General features: G+C 40.7%; 1 long non-coding RNA gene across 1 annotated transcript in view; it reads right to left on the bottom strand.

Moving 5' to 3' along the window:
* Positions 1-10,484, bottom strand: part of LOC308458544 — a 344,702-nt gene that overhangs the window by 15,923 nt on the left and 318,295 nt on the right. The gene's annotated exons all lie outside the window — the stretch shown is intronic.

Raw genomic sequence — 10,484 nt, 5'->3', positions numbered from 1 at the left:
GTCAAATATAGCTCTACAAGATTGCCGCAACCAATAAACGGCTATCAAACTTCAGAGGAAATTAGCGACTGCTGGCCAGTCACCATCAAACGCAGAAACACCACTGCTGCCCTATCAGACCTTCTCTGAAGAAAATAAAGTAATAAATTAAAATAAAATTGTCTATGTGTAGTAATTACTTGAGATAAAATAAAATATCACCTTGATTTAAAATCCAGAGTAATAATGAGCAAGCAAGTATCTATCTATCTATCATCTATCTATCTATCTATCTATCTATCAGTTTTTATAAAGTGTAAAGCACTGTGCACCTCCTCAGGCCGGCCAGCAGGGCCCCCCCGGCTGGCTCAAGCTCAATGGGAGGAGGCGCAATACCGGGATAAGCCACCGGGGGGAACAGAGGATTCTGTAAATAGAATCAATTACAATTTAAATAAACTTAAAGCAATATAAAATCCACCACTAACTCCTAACTGGAGCTAGTTAAATATCTATAGGTAATATAGGGAGGATGCAGTACCCTGGTCAGCCAGTAGGGGTCCCAGTTGGCCCAACCAAGCAAAAAAGGGTACCACACTGAGCCACTGGGGGAGCTCAAATGCAGCCAAGGTGCAATAGCTCCAAACGGCCACTAGAGGGCCAGCAGGCAGCAATAAAACACAGGCAGGCACTCTCCCAGCCACGCCACATGCAAATTCTAAATGGAGGGCCCCCAACAATTGCACAGCAAAATTCCCTCTGAGGGAAGGTACAGGCCGCGCCGGAAGGACTCGGAGGCCTGTGCAGGCCTTGTATGCACTGCCGCGAATGGCGGGCAGCGCCGACGCTCCGAGAAGGCTCGTAGGAGCCAAAGGAAAGGCAGGCACCCGCCGTGCCCCCACAAATGCACAAAAAAATTCCCCAGATGCACCGGGAAGGAGGAACTGCGGCAACGGCCCCCAGCTAAAGCCGGGGCCTAGCGATTATGCCCACAGCAACGTGGAGTCCCAGGTAAGCAACCCCGCCGTGCGGTGGTGGGCGGGGAAGGGAGCCCGGCAGCGCTTCGCAGCTGCGGAGCCGCGAATCTACACCAAGGGGATGCGGGGCGCTCCCGCGGCCTGAATAGGGGCGGCTGCAAGCCTCTCCCTCCTCAATCAACAGCCGGGGCCTCCGGTCCAACGGAGCCAGGCCCACAGGCAGCCGGGGAGGCGAAGCCTCCCACGGCTGGGGGGCGAAAATCCCCACCCTCAGCCTAGTTTTTCCTTCAACTGAGAGGTAAATTAAGGAAATAAAGTACCGGGTGGAGAAACAGGCGGGATAGTCAAGGAAGGGAGGGGAAGGCAAGGGGGAAGGAAGGAATAAAAGAGGGGAAAGAACGGAAGCAACTGATGTTAAAGAAAGAGGTGGATTTGCCCTGCCAGACCTAAAACTCTACTATGAATCAGCTGCTTTTTGTTGGCTGAGAGAATGGCTGCTACTTGAAAACACTGATGTGTTGGACTTGAAGGTTTCAATAATGTATTTGGTTGGCATGCATATTTGTGGTACGATAAGGTAAAAGTACATAAAGCGTTTAAAAATCATATTGTTAGAAAAGCATTGTTTAATGTATGGATAAGATATAAAGATTTGTTAGAAAAGAAAACCCCAAGGTGGTTGTCACCAATGGAAGCAAAGGCACAGAAAAAACTCAATATGGAGGCCAAATGGCCGAAATATTGGGAAATTCTGGAAAAAGAGGGAGACAGACTAAAATTGCAGAGCTTTGAAAAATTGAAAAATAAAGTGCGAGATTGGCTCCATTACTACCAAATAATGGAGGCATATAATTTGGACAAAAAAGTTGGTTTCCAGGTGGAAAAATCAAATTTGGAAACAGAATTGCTAGATTCCAAAATTAAGAATTTGTCCAAAATGTACAACTTGCTATTGAAATGGAACACTCAGGATGAAACGGTGAAACCAGCTATGATTAAATGGGCACAAGATGTTGGACATAATATAATGATGGCTGACTGGGAACAGTTATGGACCACAGGTATGAAATTTACGGCATGTAATGCCCTAAGAGAAAACTTAATGAAAATGATTTATAGGTGGTACATGACACCAGTCAAGCTTGCAAAAATTTACCATTTGCCCGAAAATAAATGTTGGAAATGTAATGAGACTGAAGGCACATTTTTTCACCTTTGGTGGACATGCCCAAGGATTAAGACATTCTGGGAGATGATTTATAATGAAATGAAAAAGGTATTTAAATATACCATCCTGAAGAAACCAGAGACCTTTCTCCTGGGCATGGTCGGCCAATTGGTGTTAAAGAAGGATAGAACTTTTTTTATGTATGCAACAACAGCAGCAAGAATACTCATTGCGAAGTATTGGAAGACACAAGATTTGCCCACCCGGGAAGAATGGCAGATGAAGTTGATGGACTACATGGAACTGGCGGAAATGACTGGCAGAATCCGAGACCAGGGAGAAGAGTCGGTGGAAGAAGATTGGAAAAAGTTTAAAGACTATCTACAGAAATATTGTAAAACTAATGAATGTTAGAAAAATGTTGAAATGAAGTTATATGGCTTTAGTAGAAATATTATAAGGAATTAAGTACAGATAGGTTAATAGAGCATTAAAGGAAAAAATAAGGTTAGAATGAGTTAGGATAATTATAGGATAGAAAACAAGGAAGATGGAAAGGAATTGCTGAAATAATTAACAGAAATGGAATACAAAAAGGGAGGTGTGAGGAGGTCGTGGAAATAAGTGAATGAAAGATGGGATAATGAAATTGTTGGATTTATTTTATTGTCTTTGTCTTGTTTTGTTAATTTGATGTGTTGTATTGTATTGTTTTTTTATTTTTAGTGTTTAAGTTTTTGGAAAAATAATAAATATTATTTTTTAAAAAAAGAAAAAAAGAACGGAAGGAAACGAAGAGGGCCTAAGCGACAAGAAAGTAGGATTTAAAATTAGCAAGGCTCAATATACAACCATCTCCAGGCACAGACTGCTCCTTGATCCGGTGCAAAAAAGCCAAGAGAACGCCCAGCGTTGGGCGTCCTGTATTTAAGGACTCTGACCCCCTCCTCCAAATTGGCAACATTCAAAACTCCCCAGCAACCCAAATTAACCACTTATGGCTTGGGTTTATCCAAATCTGCCCAGCAACACAGGGTGGCTTGTATCCCCCAACCGCAACACGTGCTCTCTGTTTAGGGAGAACACGTTTTTGCAAACTGCTATTCCAAAATTCGAACCAAAGTTACCGTGCACTGTAACCACCAGGTAAAAACGGTGCTTTGTTTTTCGTTTGTTTGTTTCTAAAACCGGCTCTCAATATGAATTGCACCATTTCTTCTCAGTGGTTGTCTCTGACTGTTAAAACTGTTAAATACCATTTTATTGCAATGTGAGCAGGAATGTCGCATAGTATTAAAATCTCATATGCAGTTTATTGGTGGATTTCAACCCGTTACCAAAGGCTGCTTTGATTTAGTAGATCTCTCCCATTGTTAACTACATTTATCCCATAGGAGATAATACGGAGCTCTATTAAGGAATGCAGTTACTTACATGTACATATTGTACTAAGCATCACATATAAATTATATATACTAGCTGTTATGCAGGATGTGCTTTCGGCGAAGTAAGAAATCAGTTCTCAAGAAATCTTAATAAACATTAATTTATTTTAATGAAAACATATTTGCCTTTGATTTCTCTGCGCTCTGCAGCAAATAAAAACGAGTTACTTGAAAATGCATCTTACAGTGGGAAATGCTCTGTTCGGAAGATTTATTCTGGCTTCACCAAGTGGAGAACTGGTGCTGTGTTTTGAGGCTGCTTAATGTTTGCCTCTGATTGAAAGCATAATTCTGGAATCCCAGTAAATAGGGAAGATGGACTGTGTCTTTAGTAAAAGGAGAACCTAGCCTGCAAAATTCAGTGAAGTGGTTTTTGTTTCCCTGGTACCAATATGAGCCCGGGCATAGCAATGGTCAAAATATGTATGGAAGAGATAGGCCTAGGGTATTTCTAGATTACACATTTAAATGAGTTAGTACTTTATTGGCTATGTTCATATCTATTTTTCTCTATTATGATAATATTGCAAGTGTTTTTAGAATCCTGCTGATGTATTTACTTTTATACAATGCTTTGTCAATATATGCAATAAAAGTTTCCCATTCATTTTTAAATTTGTTACCATCCTGATAACATTCTGAGTCTACCAGTTAGTTTGGCCCTCTCTGCATATTCCATTAACTTAATTTGTCAATCTTTTTTTTGTTTATGATTTGGACATGCACAATTGAACAATGTAGTAATGGAACCAGGGAGGGGGTAGAGAGAAGTCGGGGGATTGGAGAAATCCCATATTTTGGTACTGTGTTGAATGTACAAATATTATGAAAAATGATACAGTTGCTCAAATTTTTATTTCTTATTTCTTAACGTTTATTGTTATAAGATGTTTGTTATATTGAAAACCAGTAAAAATATTATTAAAAAAGTAGTTTATTGGCCACAGGGGTGCCAACCAGAATAAAATATTTGGGGGGCCCCAGGTAAGCCCCACCCCACATAATCAATCACGTGATGGGGGCACACCCACACAATTTAAACAGTGGGGGCCATCCCAGTTGGACCAGAAGAGTAAGCTGCCAGAAACAATCATGATTGTTTCTACATAGAGAACAACTGCATTCAGAACAGATACATCTCTCTCTCTCTCTCTCTCTCTCTCTCTCTCTCTCTCTCTCTCTCACACACACACACACACACACACAAAATTTATTTCCCTCCTTCCCTGTCCTCCGATGGTATAATATTTCCAGCATATATAAAAGTAGCACACATGACTTCAGCTACTATTTTGACTTAATGAAGAGCTTAATAAAAATCGGCATTCATAGCTCCTGTGTAGACCGATAAATTAGCTAATGGAAAAACTAAGTCCTTATGTATTATGCAAAAGATTAGTCTTTACATTTGCATAATGTGCTACAAATGACCTAATGTTTCAAGGAGTAGCAGCTCAGTTAAATGTGATCTGAAAGCCAAAGTGACGTCAATAAACTAATTACTCTTAGCATGGCAGGTCTCATTCATTGTATGGAGTTCAGGACCTCCCTCCATGCTTCTCAACGCAGAGAGGACAGTTGAAAGACACAGAAGACATGGCTCAAGAAAACAGCAGAGCGTTAATGAAAGAAAGATATACTCAGCGTGATGGGAGGTAAAGATATTTCCATTTTGCTAAGCTTGTTAAATCATTCGTCTTTCTCCAGTGGCATAGTGCTTGTGCTTGTGGTCCCTGGAGCTTGGAAGTGCAAATGAACCCTGGAAAACGGAACAATTTCACCCCCAAATCCTAGGTCAGGGTTATCTAAGACAAAATCTCTTTCAGTGTTTTGGGTTTCCAAAAGAAGGGACACTATTTAGGTGAGGAAAGGCAGGTGCCCCAACCCTCTTATGGTATAGGATTTGGAAGCATCTATATTTGTGAAAGCTATGGTTTTCCCAGTAGTGATGTATGGAAGTGAGAGCTGGAGCATAAAGAAGGCTGATCGCCGAAAAATTGATGCTTTTGAATTATGGTGCTGGAGGAGACTCTTGAGAGTCCCATGGACTGCAAGAAGATCAAACCTATCCATTCTGAAGGAAATCAGCCCTGAGTGCTCACTGGAAGGACAGATCGTGAAACTGAGACTACAATACTTTGACCACCTCATGAGAAGAGAAGACTCCCTGGAAAAGACCCTGATAGTGGGAAAGATGAAGGGCACAAGGAGAAGGGGATGACAGAGGAAGAGATGGTTGGACAGTGTTCTAGAAGCTACCAGCATGAGTTTGACCCAACTGCGAGAGGCAGTGGAAGACAGGAGTGCCTGGCATGCTCTGGTCCATGGGGTCATGAAGAGTCGGACGCGACTAGACAACTAAACAACAAGAATAGTAATTCTTTAAATATTCAATATTTAAACAACTAAACAACAACAACAACATTTGTGGCTTAGAATCATAGGATTGAAAGGGACCCAAGAATCATCTAGTCCGACCCACTGCAATGCAGGAATCTCAACTAAAGCATTCAGGACAGATGGTCACCCAACCTCTGCTTAAAAACCTCCAAGGAAGAAGAGTCCATCAACTTCCAAGGGAGTCCGTTCCACTGTTGAACAGCTCTCACCATCAGAAAGTTCTTCCTGTTTAGATGGAATCTCTTTTAACTTGAATCCATTGATTCAGGTCCTGCCCTCTGGCACAAGCTCTGTCTTCCACGTGACAGCCCTTAAGATATTTGAAAATGACTATCACATTCCCTCTCAGTCTCTTATCTAGACTGCGCATACCCAACTCCCTCAACTGTTCCTCATAAGGCTCAGTTTCCAAACCCTTGATCATCTTAGTTGCCCTCCTCTGCATCCATTCCAGCTTGTCAATAGCCTTCTTATATTGTGGCACCTGAAATTGGACACAGTATTCCAGGTGTGGTCTGACCAGGACAGAATAGAGTGGTACAATTATTTCCCTTGATCTGGACACTGTACTTCTGTTGATGCAGTCTAGAATAACATTAGCTTTTTTTTGCTTTTGTTGCTGCATCACACAGTTGACTCATGTTAAGTTTCTTCTCTACTAAGACCCCTAGATCTTTTTCACATGTACTACAGGCAAGCCAGATGTTCTCCATCTTATATATGTGCAGCTGATTCTTCCTGCCTAAGTGTAGAACCTTACATTTCACCCTATTGGAATTCATTTTGATGGTTTGGGCCCAGTTCTCTAATCTGTTAAGGTCATTTTGAATCCTGATTCTGTCTTCTGCTGCATTAGCTACCTCTCCCAGTTTACTGTCATCTGCAAATGTGATGAGCATCCCCTATTTCCTTCATCCAAGTCATTTATAAAGACGTTGAACAACAATGGGCCCATGACAGAACCCTCTAACATCCCACATGTTACTTTTTTCCAGGATGATGAGGAACCATTAGTGAGGCTTGCTGTGGCCCAACCTAGATCTGAAATGTTACTAAATGTGTGAGCTTGAATGAAGAAGGGAATACTGCCATATCCTTTGTCCATTTTTGTGTGTGTTAGAAGTCTACCTTCCCCACCATGTGGCAGAAGAACAGCTGAGGCTGATTCTGAGCAGGACAAAAATGGCCAAAAGGAATTGGGTTAAGCTGCCCTCCCCAACATCATTTCTTTGTTCAAACACTCACTCCCCAAGACTGTTTTTGATATATATTTTTAAAATGTCAACAGGAAAGATATACAGGTAGTTGTTTATTTCCTTGACATTTGATAGGAGGGCGTTCCACAGGGTAGGTGCCACTGCCAAGAAGGCCCTCTGCCTGATTCGCTGTAACTTCACTTCTTACTGTGAGGCAACCGCCAGAAGGCCCTTGGAGCTGGACCTCAGTGTCCGGGCTGAACGATGGAGGTGGAGACGCTTCTTCAGGTATGCTGAAGCAAGTGCTTCAAAATGTCCTGTTCTTTTAAGTTTGCGAATACATCCAAAAGTGGGCCTGCAAGTCTTCCTAGGGACATAACTTGTCCCACAAAAAAAAAAAAAAGATATCTGAAATGACTGGTGCTAAAGCATCCATTCTCCACCAATTAATGCGAGAAGAAATTGCATCCAACAATGAGCAAAGGGGAGAGGAGACTACAGTAACATTTAACTTCATTGGGACTGCAGATTTTTTTTTTGCTGTGCTTAGCTTATTTTTGTGGTGGCCAAGATCTGTGTTTTCCTGGGTTCCTTTATTTCCTGAAAATGGATGAGCTTTCCTGTAAGCACAACAGCCAGTGATGCATTTTATTGTCTGCCAGACCACTGCTGATGGCTGCTTTCTTTTTTTAGTGACATTTTTACTTTTAAACCAATCAATGCCTAAATATGTAATTTTTAATTTTAAAAAGGTAAAAGGAACCCAGGAGCTTTCTAGGAGTGAAGGAACACAACTGGATACAACTCATAAGATTCCCTTCTGTCAATTTCTGTGCTCAATTTACTGTCTATGAAAACAAGCCCATCTTGCATTAAACACAAGGAAAAAAATCCACTCTTACTATAGTTTAAGCTTAGTCATCAGTTATGACAAACTTCAGTACTTTCCATTCAATATGACCTGTGATTGGTATGTGAAATTACGAGTCTAAGAGGCACAATTTCAAATTATTGCTCGGGCTTAGAATTCAACTCAGCAAGGCTGATTTACAAGCAACGGGGTCCTATGTCAGTTGTGCATCTGTGCAGCTATCCTTCCAGCAACCAATGCGCTTCTTTAATTAGTAATGTTATTACCACTTCACTTAAGGTAGCTGAAAGATTCTCCTGAGATCTATTTGTTTAATCCGATTATTAAAGATAATAAATCTTTACTGCGCTGGACAATCCTCAGCACACCAAACCATTTCATTATTTAAACAAATAATTATTAAACTTTACAATTCCACTTAATGCCTGACGATAACAAATCACAATTATCGGTTATTCAAACTGAATTACTTATAAACCACTAATAAAATGAGATTTTATTGTATTGAGCTGCTTAACACAGGAGCTCTTTATCAGAGTCTTTGATGTGCCATTAATAATTTTAAGAAGGCTGCCAGCTTCAACTACCTTGGTTCTTATTGGCAAACAACACTTAACTGCAAATGTAGCAGCTGAGATGTTTTATTTTTGATGGCCAAAAGTAGTAGTCGTAGTTGTTATTATTATTTATTATTGTTATTATATTTGCTCTTCACTCCTACAATATAAAACAGTTCTGGGTCCTGAGCATCAGTTCACTAGGTTATGTCTCAAATAGGGATGGGGATAAATTCTGTTCACATTTAAAAGCAAATCTACCTAATTTCCCCACAAAATACACAAATACAGCCATCCTTTGAAATTCACACTTCTAATTTTGCAATGCAAGTTCTTCAGTCAAGTAATGTGTACCAAAAATGCATATACTGTGATAAAAAGTGCCTACATAACAGTGCCTACATTGATGGAACAACATACAAAAATGCACTGTATTAGGGGGAAATGCTTGCAGAAATATTGGGCAAAATTGCACATAAAACTTGTGTATAGTGGGATAAATTCTTAATAAAACCTGATTAATTTTCATGACAATTTTTTTTAAGAAAAAAGAAATGCTCAAATTGATGTGGAAATGTGGAGAACTGACTAGAAAGATGAGAAACTGAGAGAAACTCAAACTGATAGATTCACCCACTCCCCTGTCTTAATCCAGTTTATCTTCTAACGTTCCTGATGAGGACCTTTAAAAGCAAAGGTCTCAAAGTATGGCAGAGCCAGTGTGGTGTAGTGGTTAAGAGCGGTAGTCTCGTAATCTGGGGAACCGGGTTCGCTTCCCCGCTCCTCCACATGCAGCTGCTGGGTGACCTTGGGCCAGTCACACTTCTTTGAAGTCTCTCAGCCCCACTCACCTCACAGAGTGTTTGTTGTGGGGGAGGAAGGGAAAGGAGAATGTTAGCCGCTTTGAGACTCCTTAAAGGGAGTGAAAGGCGGGATATCAAATCCAAACTCCTCCTCCTCCTCCTCCTCCTCCTCCTCCTCCTCCTCTTCTTCTTCTTCTTCTTCTTCTTCTTCAAATGGCAAAGATGTGTTCTTTATTTAGGAGAGGAAAATCCATATTGTACTGTGCATCTAGGGAGGGGCAGATCAGTCTACTTTCTATCTGTGGCACCTTCCACATGTTTTCAGTGGTAAATCTATTCAGTCTCATTTCCACATGAATCTGTGAATTATTTCATAGAATCATAGAACCACAAAAATCAAGAGAAATCTGCCTCCCAAATGACATTTAAATTCTTTTCTGAATGTTTCCCCCCCCTTGAAAATACAAATTTCTTAACATGCTTTATCTCAAAACACACATTTCTATACATTTTTCGCCTCAAAATATGCATTTTAAAAATGCATTGCAATACATCTTGGAGCCAAGAACTACATCATAAAATGAAATGTGAATCTAAAGTTTAACAGTGTTCTGGTTCACACGATAATCTGGGCAGTGTGAGGCTGGCTAGTTCATAGCATATCTTGTAGTTTGCAAACTATCCACTGTAGGAACTGGAAAGTGGCTTTAGCTAGGAGTCAAATTCAACCCAAATAATGGCAACACCAAGCTAAAGCCTAGGCAAAGACTGGTCTGTTAATTGTTTAGTTGACACTGGAATGGAAAATGCCTGTGTGTATTTGCCAAAAGGATTAACACTGGAAAACTCCACTAAGCAAGAAGAGCTCTCTGAACTGCCTAGATGGGTTGACAATTAATTTGTCATTGTTTCCTGGTAGCTCTAACATTGTGATCATATGAGAGGTGTTGAATTGCAAATTTGCCATCTTGGAATTGTGGTGGCTGAGTCTTTGTTCCCAGGCTCTGTAGAAGTAAGGATGTGTAAATGGTTCTCCTGGAAAACAGTCCCAGGAAAAGCCCTAAGGACCTTTGCTTATAAGTCTGCTT

This window comes from Podarcis pityusensis (assembly GCF_964106645.2).
Source record: "Podarcis pityusensis genome assembly, chromosome: 11".
NCBI lineage: Eukaryota > Metazoa > Chordata > Lepidosauria > Squamata > Lacertidae > Podarcis > Podarcis pityusensis.
The sequence above is the reverse complement of the archived record's forward strand: the minus strand, read 5'-3'. Positions and strand labels throughout refer to the sequence as shown.